A 12053-nucleotide genomic window follows, 5' to 3' on the forward strand; every position below is an offset into this window, starting at 1 on the left:
ATCCTCATTGCTGCACAGAAGAATTATGTCCTTGATGCACCGCTAGGTGACAGACCTATTGCAGGAGCAGATGCGGACGTTATGAACGTTTGGCTAGCTCAATATGATGACTACTTGATAGTTTAAGTGCACCATGCTTAACGGCTTAGAATCGGGACTTCAAAGACGTTTTGAACGTCATGGACCATATGAGATGTTCCAGGAGTTGAAGTTAATATTTCAAGCAAATACCCGAGTTGAGAGATATGAAATCTCCAACAAGTTCTATAGCTAAAAGATGGAGGAGAATCGCTCAACTAGTGAGCATGTGCTCAGATTGTCTGGGTACTACAATCGCTTGAATCAAGTGGGAGTTAATCTTCCAGATAAGATAGTGATTGACAGAATTCTCTAGTCACCATCACCAAGTTAGTAGAACTTCGTGATGAACTATAATATGCAAGGGATAACGGAAACAACTTCCAAGCTCTTCGTGATGCTGAAATCAACGAAGGTAGAAATCAAGAAAAACATCAAGTGTTGATGGTTGACAAGATCACTAGTTTCAAGAAAAGGGCAGAGGGAAGAAGGGGAACTTCAAGAAGAACAGCAAGCAAGTTGCTGCTCAAGTGAAGAAGCCCAAGTCTGGTCCTAAGCCTGAGACTAAGTGTTTCTACTGCAAAGGGACTGGTCACTGGAAGCGGAACTACCCCAAGTGATTGGCAGATAAGAAGGATGGCAAAGTGAACATAAGTATATTTGATATACATGTTATTGATGTGTACTTTACTAGTGTTTATAGCGACCCCTCAGTATTTGATACTAGTTCAGTTGCTAAGATTAGTAACTCGAAACGGGAGTTGCAGAATAAACAGAGACTAGTTAAGGGTAAAGTGACGATGTGTGTTGGAAGTGGTTCCAAGATTGATATGATCATCATCGCACACTCCCTATACTTTCGGGATTAGTGTTGAACCTGAATAAGTGTTATTCGGTGTTTGCGTTAAGCATGAATATGATTTGATCATGTTTATTGTGATACGGTTATTCATTTAAGTAAGAGAATAAATTGTTGTTCTGTTTACATGAATAAAACCTTATATAGTTACACACCCAATGAAAATAGTTCGTTGGATCTCGATCGTAGTGATACACATAATCATAATATTGAAACCAAAAGATGCAAAGTTAATAATGATAGTGCAACTTATTTGTAGCACTGCTATTTAGTTCATATTGGTATAAAGCGCATGAAGAAACTCCATGCTGATGGGCTTTTGGAATCACTTGATTATGAATCAGTTGATGCTTGCGAACCATGCCTCATAGGCAAGATGACTAAGACTCTGTTCTTCGGAACAATGGAGCGAACAACAGATGTGTTGGAAATCATACATACTGATGTATGTGGTCCGATGAATATTGAAGCTCGCGACAGGTATCATTATTTTCTGATCTTCACAGATGATTTGAGCAGATATGAGTATATCTACTTGATGAAACACAAGTCTGAAACATTTGAAAAGTTCAAAGAATTTCAGAGTGAAGTGAAAAATCATCGTAACAAGAAAATAAAGTTTCTACGATCTGATCGTAGAGAAGAGTATTTGAGTTACGAGTTTGGCCTTCAGTTAAAAACAATGTGAAATAGTTTCACTACTCATGCCACCTGGAACACCACAATGTAATGGTGTGTCCGAAGGTCATAACCGTACTTTATTAGATATGGTGCGATCTATGATGTCTCTTACCGATCTACCACTATCGTTTTGGGTTTATGCATTAGAGACAGCTGCATTCACGTTAAATAGGGCACCATCTAAATCAGTTGAGATGACACCGTATGAACTATGGTTTGGCAAGAAACCTAAGCTGTCGTTTCTTAAAGTTTGAGGTTGCAATGCTTATGTGAAAAAGTTTCAACCTGATAAGCTCAAACCCAAATCGAAGAAATGTGTCTTCATAGGATATCCAAAAGAAACTATTGGATACACCTTCTATCACAAGACCGAAGGCAAGACTTTTGTTGCTAAATTCGGAAACTTTCTGGAGAAGGAGTTTCTCTCGAAAGAAGTGAGTGGGAGGAAAGTAGAAAACTTGATAAGGTAATTGTACCTTCTCCCTTATTGGAAAGTAGTTCATCACAGAAATCTGTTCTTGTGACTACTACACCAATTAGTGAGGAAGCTAATGATGATGATCATGTAACTTCAGATCAAGTTACTACTGAATCTCGTAGGTAAACCAGAGTGAAATCCGCACCAGAGTGGTACGGTAATCCTATTCTGGAAGTCATGTTACTAGACCATGACAAACTTGCGAACTATGAGGAAGCGATGATGAGCCCAGATTCCGCGAAATGGTTTGAGGCCATGAAATCTGAGATATGATCCATGTATGAGAACAAAGTATGGACTTTGATGGATTTGCCCAATGATCGGCAAGCCATAGAAAATAAATGGATCTTCAAGAGGAAGACGGACGCTGATAGTAGTGTTACTATCTACAAAGCTAGAATTGTCGCAAAAAGGTTTTTCGACAAGTTCAAGGTGTTGACTACGATGAGAGTTTCTCTCTCGTATCTATGCTTAATTCTGTCCGAATCATGTTAGCAAATTGCCGCATTTTATGAAATCTGGCAAATGGATAAACAAAACTGCATTCCTGAATGGATTTCTGGAAGAAGAGTTGTATATGATGCAACCAGAAGGTTTTGTCGATCCAAAGGGAGCTAACAAAGTGTGCAAGCTCCAGCGATCCATTTATGGAATGGTGCAAGCCTCTCAGAGTTGGAATAAACGCTTTGATAGTATGATCAAAGCATGTAGTTTTATACAGACTTGTGGTGAAGCATGTATCTACAAGAAAGTGAGTGGGAGCACTACAGTATTTCTGATAAGTATATGTGAATGACATATTGTTGATCGGAAATAATGTAGAATTATTCTGTAAAGCATAAAAGGAGTGTTTGAAAGGAGTTTTTCAAAGAAAGACTTCGGTGAAGCTGCTTACATATTGAGCTTCAAGATCTATAGAGATAGATCAAGACGCTTGATAAGTTTTTTCAATGAGTACATACCTTGACAAGATTTTGAAGTAGTTCAAAATGGAACAGTCAAAGAAAGAGTTCTTGCCTGTGTTACAAGGTGTGAAGTTGAGTAAGACTCAAAGCCCGACCACGGCAGAAAATAGAAAGAGAATGAAAGTCATTCCCTATGCCTCAGTCATAGGTTCTATAAAGTATGCCATGCTGTATACCAGATCTATTGTATGCCCTACCGCTGAGTTTGGCAAGGGAGTACAATAGTGATCTAGGAGTAGATCACTGGACAGCGGTCAAAATTGTCCTTAGTGGAATTAGGATATGTTTCTCGATTATGGAAGTGAAAAAAGGTTCGTCGTAAAGGGTTACGCCGATGCAAGTTTGACACTAATCTAGATGACTCTAAGTCTCGGTCTAGATACATATTGAAAGTGGGAGCAATTAGCTAGAGTAGCTCCATGCAGAGCATTGTTGACATAGAAATTTGCAAAAATACATGCGGATCTGAATGTGGCAGACCCGTTGACTAAGATTCTCTCACAAGCAAAACATGATCACACCTTAGTACTCCTTGGGTGTTAATCACATAGCGATGTGAACTAGATTACTGAATCTAGTAAATCCTTTGGGTGTTGGTCACATGGCGATGTGAACTATGGGTGTTAATCACATGATGATGTGAACTATCGATGTTAATCACATGGTGATGTAATCTAGATTATTGACTCTAGTGCAAGTGAGAGACTGAAGGAAATATGCCCTAGAGGAAATAATAAAGTTATTGTTTATTTCCTTATTTCATGATAAATGTTATTATTCATGCTAGAATTGTATTAACCGGAAACATAATACATGTGTGAATACATAGACAAACAAAGTGTCACTAGTATGCCTCTACTTGACTAGCTCGTTAATCAAAGATGGTTATGTTTCCTGACCATGAACAATGAGTTGTTATTTGATTAACGAGGTCACATCATTAGTTGAATGATCTGATTGACATGACCCATTCCATTAGCTTAGCACCCGATCGTTTAGTATGTTGCTATTGATTTCTTCATGACTTATACATGTTCCTATGACTATGAGATTATGCAACTCTCGTTTGCCGGAGGAACACTTTGGGTGCTACCAAACGTCACAACGTAACTGGGTGATTATAAAGGAGCATTACAGGTGTCTCCAAAGGTAGATGTCGGGTTGGCGTATTTCGAGATTAGGATTTGTCACTCCGATTGTCGGAGAGGTATCTCTGGGCCCTCTCGGTAATACACATCACATAAGCCTTGCAAGCATTACAACTAATATGTTAGTTGTGAGATGATGTATTACGGAACGAGTAAAGAGACTTGCCGGTAACGAGATTGAACTAGGTATTGAATACCGACGATCGAATCTCGGGCAAGTGACATACCGATGACAAAGGGAACAACGTATGTTGTTATGCGGTCTGACCGATAAAGATCTTCGTAGAATATGTAGGAGCCAATATGGGCATCCAGGTCCCGCTATTGTTTATTGACCGGAGACGTGTCTCGGTCATGTCTACATTGTTCTCGAACCCGTAGGGTCCGCACGCTTAAGGTTACGATGACAGTTATATTATGAGTTTATGCATTTTGATGTACCGAAGGTTGTTCGGAGTCCCGGATGTGATCACGGACATGACGAGGAGTCTCGAAATGGTCGAGACGTAAAGATTGATATATTGGAAGCCTATATTTGGATATCGGAAGTGTTCCGGGTGAAATCGGGATTTTACCGGAGTACCGGGAGGGTTACCGGAACCCCCCGGGAGCTATATGGGCCATAGTGGGCCTTAGTGGAAAAGAGAAGGGGCTGCCCTTGCTGGGCTGCGCGCCTCCCCCCTTCCCCTAGTCCTATTAGGACTAGGAGAGGTGGCCGGCCCCCTCCTCCTCTTTTCCCCCTCCGCGAATCCTATTCCAACTAGGTTGGGGGGGGGGGGGAATCCTACTCCAAGAGGGAGTAGGACTCTCCTGGCGCACCAAGCTTGGCCGGCCAGCCTCCCCCCTCTACTCCTTTATATACGGAGGCAGGGGGCACCTCTAGACACACAAGTTGATCCACGTGATCTGTTCCTTAGCCGTGTGCGGTGCCCCTTGCCACCATATTCCTCGATAATACTGTAGCGGAGTTTAGGTGAAGCCCTGCTGCTGTAGTTCATCAAGATCGTCACCACGCCGTCGTGCTGACAGAACTCTTCCCCGACACTTTGCTGGATCGGAGTCCGGGGATCGTCATCGAGCTGAACGTGTGCTCGAACTCGGAGGTGCCGTAGTTTCGGTGCTTGATCGGTTGGATCGTGAAGACGTACGACTACTTCCTCTACGTCGTGTCATCGCTTCCGCAGTCGGTCTGCGTTGGGTACGTAGACAACACTCTCCCCCTCATTGCTATGCATCACATGATCTTGCGTGTGCGTAGGAAATTTTTTGAAATTACTACGAAACCCAACAGCAGCGGTCCTACTTCTACATCAGGAACGTCGCCACGAGGGGCGACTGGGTTAATCTGCCGGCTTTCGAAGCCGGCCCGCCGGCTGGCAGACTGCCCAACTGGTCGTACCGGGCCAGGTCGCTGACTTCTGCAGGAGCCGGCGCCATCACGCGACTCCGAGTGCTGACGCAGTCGGAGGGTCTGACTGGCCCGGACCTGCTGGCCGCCTTCGTCTCGCGCCGAGTTCTCCCACTCCAAGGCCGCCCTCACCTGATATGCCGGATGAGCGAGGGCCGCGACCCGAGTCGGATGTGCACCAAGGACATGCCTCACGAAGAGGTGGCCCTGATGGTGAACTACCTCTCGGATAGCAGGCTCCCGGAGGACTGGCGATTCGGCAACGAGCAATACTCCTGCGCCAACCCCCCGCCCGTGGTGAGTCGCATTTCTTTTCTTTAGATTGTCCTCTTCTTGCCGAGTCTTGTTTTAATCAGTCTACTTTTTTGTTAGAATCCTCTTCTTCACCCACCAGCCGGAACCTCGGAGCCGGCCCGTGAGTTCGCCGCCGATCGGGCGGAGAGCGACGTCAACGACCCCGATCTGGGGGCGGCGGCTCTGAAAGACGACGCCGAGGGAGGAGGAGGAATGACAGGCGACTTCAGGCCCTCTGCTACCTTTGCCGACTGGCCTGAAGACGACGCCGAGGGAGGATTCGCCCCTCACCATCGGCCAGGAGCCAGCCAGCCGGGCGCGGGCTCTTCTGCCGCGTCGGGCGCTCCAGGCGGCGGGAAGAAGCGCCGGGCTGCGCCAACTTTGTTTGGCAGCCGGCCGAAGAAGCCCAAGGGCTCGGCTGCGGCGACCCGGCGAGACGAGGCAGCCGCGAAGGCCATCCGCTTCCGTAAGGAAGTGAAGAAGCCGTCGTTGGTCTCCGCGTAAGTATTCTGACTTCAAAGTTTATTCTTTCTTCGTGTTTTGTCTGAGTCTCTGCTCGCCCTTCTTTCTTCAGGGCTCTCCTCTCTCTTGAGCGGGTCGCCGCCGCGTCCGTCATGGGGTCAGCGGAGACGCCCGCCACCACTCGGCGGATAGACCCCGCTGCCGACCTCCGGGAGGCGACGGAGCGGAATGCGCAGGAGAAGCGCAATGAAGAAGAAGCCCTCCGCCTGGAGAAGGAGGAGGCTGACAGGGCGGAGGCCTCCGCCAAGAAAAAACTAGCGGAGGCCGAAGCCGCCGCCGCGGCGAAGCAGCAGGCTGAGGAAGCCGCACGCCGCCAGGCGGCCTTGCTTGTTACCCTGCTGAACTTTGCGCCGCCGCCGCCGGAGTTCCCGGGGCAGACTGGGGGAGCCGGCGGGGAGAACCTCGTCGAGGAGAGGGAAGGCGGCGAGCCCTCTACTCTGGGCGCGAACGTTCCGCCGCCGCCGCCGCCACCGTCTGAAGGCGTGCGAGGCAAGCAGCCAGCGGACCCTCCGGTGCCGCCGACCGAAGAAGAGGCGTGGCGAGGCTGCTCCTCCAGGTCGGCTCGCCAGCGCGCCGTCGTCTGGAGAAGGCGACTTCGGCACCCCGCCCCCTGGAGGCCGGCACCACCAGCTCCGCGGCTCCAGACGCCGAGGCGACAAGCACCGCACCTGTTGGGTGGATGCGGGGAGGCGGCACAGGGCCGCTGAACCGGGTGCTCCTGGACGTCCAGGCGAAGCTCCGCGCTGAGGGCGACACCGTCCAGAGCTGCACCAAGGCGTTCCTGGCGTCGCGGGCGGCCGTCCAGGTATGTCTTTTCTTTGGGTCTTTATTTTTCTTGTTCCTCTCTGTGGGGGCGCGCCAGCGCACCCACTGGGTGTAGTCCCCGAGTTTCGGGCCGGCTGCTAAGCAGGCGATCCGGAACTCCAATTTGATGAACTTCTGGGTACTAACTTTGTCTGAAATGCTTGTTGCAGGACTACCAAAACCTCTGCGTCACTGCCTTCAACCGTAATGTTAAAGAGTTGGGCAAGCGGACCGCCGACTTGGCGGAGAGCCGGAGTAAGTCCTTCTCCTTTTTCTCTTCTCTGCGGGGGTGCGCTAGCACACCCGCGGGCTTTAGTCACCGAGATTCGGGCCGACTGCTGAGCAGTCGGGCCGGATCTCCCTGGCAACCTACTTTATTGACGACTGCTGTCTTTCTTTCTTTCTTTCCTTCAGGGGCCAACGCTGCTCTTCAACAGCAGCTAAGCGAAGCCAACTCCGCCCTGCTCGCCAAAGGGGAGGAGTGCAGCAAGCTCGCCGCGGAGCGCGATCTGCTGACCACTTAGTTGGCAGAGCAGAAGGGGCTGCTCGCGAATTCGCAGAGGGAGGCGGAGGAGACGGAGGCCGCCCTCCTGGCCGAGTTCGCGAGCGAGCGCTCTTCCTGGTCTGACAAGGAGGCGATGCTGTCCTCCGGCTTCCACGAGATCGAAGACATCGTTGATGGTGAGTCTCTTTGTTTTCTTTCTTTGAGCCGCCGACCTAGGTCGTGCCGACTCCTGGTTTTTGACTCGCTTTTTTGTTTCTTCGTATCTTTTGCAGACTTCTTTCCTGGGCAGTCTCAGGCCGCTATCCAAGCCATCGAGGCCGATCGTGCAAGTCGGAGGGTGGAGGGCGCAGAGATCGCCGCCGATGCCCCCCGAACTCTTGATGAACACATCTTGAGTATTGAGGCTCGCCTCCGGCCGGCTCACCAGATGCTGCGCCGGCTTCAGTGCGTCGGCGCCCAGGTGATTTCCGCCCTTTGGCCGGATATGCAGGCTCCGCGCACCCCCAGCCTGACGGCCAACTGGTTGGAGGTCGCGGCTGGTCGCCTCGAGGCCTGGAAGGGCTCTTCGGCCCGGGCTGGAGCGCGCCGGGCCTTGGAGTTCGTCAAGGCATGGTACCCGGGCTGCATCTAGACCGGTTGGCCACGCTTCGGTCGGAGGCCCAGCCGGAGCTGGCGGCTGCGGAAGACGCCCTCGTCAAGCGTGTTGCGGCGATCACCGAGTACACCAACATGAGCATCTTCGTCCCCGAGTTGTCTGAAGACGGCGAGGAGGTCCCGCCGGAGTGGTTTGGGATGAACCCAGACTACGGCGAAGACTCAGCGGAGGTGATCGGCTCCAGCATCGAGGAGGAGGACGAGGCGGAGGATGAAGGCGAGGCAGAGGCACCAGAAGACGGAGCAGACGGCCAGCCTCAGCCCGACCGTGCCTCCAGCAACGAGCCGCGTGCGACCGATCCGACTGCTGCCGGAGGCGATCAAGCCGAGACTAGCCGGCCGACCGCCCCGACGACTGACGCTGGCGCCTCCTCCGAGCCCCCAACTCCGTCTGCCACCTCCTAAGCTGCCGCTGTGTCTTTTGTTTTATCTGCTTCAGTAGTCTTTTGAAGAACTTGTTAATTCGCACAATTCCACCCGCGGGGTGTATTCTGAACCTCTGCTTGACAATTCGGCCAAGGGCCTGTGTTATATATATATATATATCTTTTCTTGCTCATTGTTCTTTTGGCTGTTTTCCTTTGCCGCTTTCTCCTAGTTGCCTGCCTTGCCAATCGGACAGCCGCTCTGCAGACTGTTGCTGGATCAAGTGCTAGGCTACTTTGGGAAAGCAAGTACTTAGCCGATTTCAGGATTGTTTGAGCAAGTTGGATAGAAAACGACAATCCGACTGTCCGAGAGTCAGTTTGCGAGAAGGGCTTGGAAGCCGTCTTGAGCTATGTTTTACGCTTTGAGTCCCTAGCCATTTTTCGTGCGATCACCCATTCTACCTTACCTCTGCCCACCGTACAGTCGCTCTGCGAGCTGCAGCTTCTGATAGAAGATGGCTTAGATGTTACACACTACTTGTCCGGCTGCAGGAAGCATTTCATAGTGCAAGGCGGCAAGTCCCCGGGCCGACTTGTCGAGCCCGCTGCCAAGTGGCATGACAAAGAGTAACATACTTGTAGGCATAATTTTTATCATACAGACAAAAGAGGGCAGTCTCCGAGCTCGTCTCGGGGGGCCCGAAGTCCTGGTATTTTAATACAAAGGGTAGCGTGGTACATACTGCATTAACTGTAAAATCTTCGAAGAAGATTTGTGTTCCATGGCCGCTCTGTCTCCTTGCCGGAGTCGTCCGTCTTGCATGCTCGGGGCTTCTGAGCGTCGATCAGGTAGTAGGAGTCGTTGCCTAGTACTTTGCTGATGATGAAAGGGCCTTCCCAAGGCGGCGATAGCTTGTGCTGGCCGGCTGTTCGCTGGATCAGCCAGAGTACAAGGTCGCCTTCTTGGAAAGATCTTGGCCTGACCTTCCTGTTGTGGTATCGGCGCAGGCTCTGCTGGTAGATGCTGGACCGGCTGAGTGCCAACAGCCGGCCCTCTTCCAACAGATCGACGTCGTCTTGTCGTGCTTCTTCTGCTTCCTCCTCGGTGTACATGGTGACTCGTGGGGAGTCGAACTCTATGTCCGTTGGGATGACGGCTTCGGCACCGTAGACGAGGAAGAAGGGCATGAAGTCGGTTGACTTGTTTGGAGTCGTGCGCAGACTCCAGAGGACGGCTGGCAGCTCGTCGAGCCAGCAGCCAGCCGAGCGCTCCAGAGGCTCGATCAACCGAGGCTTGATGCCGGACAGGATGAGGCCGTTTGCTCGCTCCACTTGGCCGTTTGACTGCGGGTGGGCGACGGACGCTAGGTCCAGTCGGATGCCCTGTGTTGCGCAGAAACGGGCCAAGGCGCCTTTGGCAAAATTTGTGCCGTTGTCGGTGATGATGCTGTGTGGTATGCCGTACCGAATTGTGATATCGGTGATGAAGGTCACGGCAGTCGGACCGTTCAGTTTCTTAATTGGCTTTACTTCCACCCACTTGGTGAACTTGTCCACTGTGACAAGTAGGTGAGTCAGACCACCCTGTGCTGTTTTGAATGGTCCCACCATGTCTAGACCCCAAACTGCGAAAGGCCAAGCAATGGGGATGGTCTTGAGCGCGGAAGCCGGCTGGTGCGGCTTGGAGCTGAACTTCTGGCACCCTTTGCATTTTTGGACCAACTCTTTGGCCTCTTCCAAGGCAGTCGGCCAAAAGAAACCGTGCCGAAAGGCTTTGGCGACGAGTGCTCTTGAAGCCGCATGGTGGCCACATTCGCCTTGATGGATGTCTTTGAGGATTGCCTGGCCTTGCTCTGGCTCTACGCAGCGCTGGTAGACACCAGTGACGCTGCGCCTGACCAGCTCTCTGTTGATTATGGTATAGGCTGCTGCCCGGCGTTGTACTTACCGAGCTGAGGTCTCATCAGTTGGTAGCTCTTTGTTCACCAGAAATTTGAGGATGGGCTGGGCCCATGAGGGTGCTGCTATTTCGTCGACTATCAGAACTGCGACTTGGACGAGGCGTTTGGGCTGGGAGGCGGCGGGCTGGAGTCAACAACCGCTTGTTGGGCCGATGAAGTCCCCAGGCCGACTGGCTCGGTCCTTGGGCCGAGTTCTGGAATCTTCAAGTCCGTCACCGCAGTCCCCGGGCCGGGCTCGACTGTGGCAGCTTTGGAGTCGCCCGCCAAAGTCCCCGTTCTGACTGCCGGAACTCTGGAGTCGGGTCCACCGTCTTCGGGAGGAGCCGGCACAAAGATGGAGTCTGATTCTGGTGAAGGTTTGACAGACGGCTTGAGGAGGCGTTGAAGGGCGACGCCAAATGGTATTGCTTGGCGGGTAGAGCCGATTCGTGCCAAGGCGTCTGCTTGGTCGTTGTCGTTTCTTGGCACATGGAGGAACTCGCACCCTTCAAAATACCCGCTGAGTTGCTGCACGAGGAAACGGTAGCTCGCCATGTTTGCGTCTTTGGCGTCCCAGTCGCCAGACGACTGCTGGAACACTAAGTCCGAGTCGCCATAACACAAGATCCGGCGGATGCCAAGTTCTTTGGCAAGCCGGAGCCCGTGAATGAGCGCCTCGTACTCGGCCACGTTGTTGGAGGCGGCAAAATGGATTTGCAGTGCATATTTGAGCTTGTCACCTTTGGAAGAGGTGAGGACGACGCCGGCTCCCAAGCCGGTGCGCATCTTGGAGCCATCGAAGTGCATCTGCCAATGGGTGGAGTCAGGTGCTGGAGGCAGGTACTGGGTCTCGGCCCAGTCGACGAGGAAGTCGGCCAGTGCTTGTGATTTGATAGTGGTGCGGGGCTGGTAGTAGATGGTGTAAGGAGCCAGCTCTATGGCCCACTTGGCCACTTGACCAGCGGCATCACGGCTGCCGATGATCTCGGAAAGTGGAGCCGTGCAGACCACCGTGATTGGATGTTCTTGAAAGTAAGGCTTCAATTTCTTGGCAGCAAAGTGCACGCCATAGCACATCTTCTGGTAGTGGGGGTAGTTCTGCTTGGAGGTCGACAGTACCTCGCTCAGGTAATATACTGGTCTCTGGACAGGTAGCGCCTTGCCTTCCTCCTTGCGCTCTACTACAATGACTATGCTGACTACTCGGCTGGTGGCGGCGATGTACAGGAGCATAGGTTCCTTGGGAGTCGGGGCCGCCAGGACGGGTGGAGTAGTCAGCATCTTCTTCAACCGGTGAAAAGCTTCGTCTGCCTTATGGTTTCACTCGAAAAAAGTGATCTTCTTCATGA

This window comes from Triticum urartu, chromosome 7 (assembly GCF_003073215.2).
Source record: "Triticum urartu cultivar G1812 chromosome 7, Tu2.1, whole genome shotgun sequence".
NCBI lineage: Eukaryota > Viridiplantae > Streptophyta > Magnoliopsida > Poales > Poaceae > Triticum > Triticum urartu.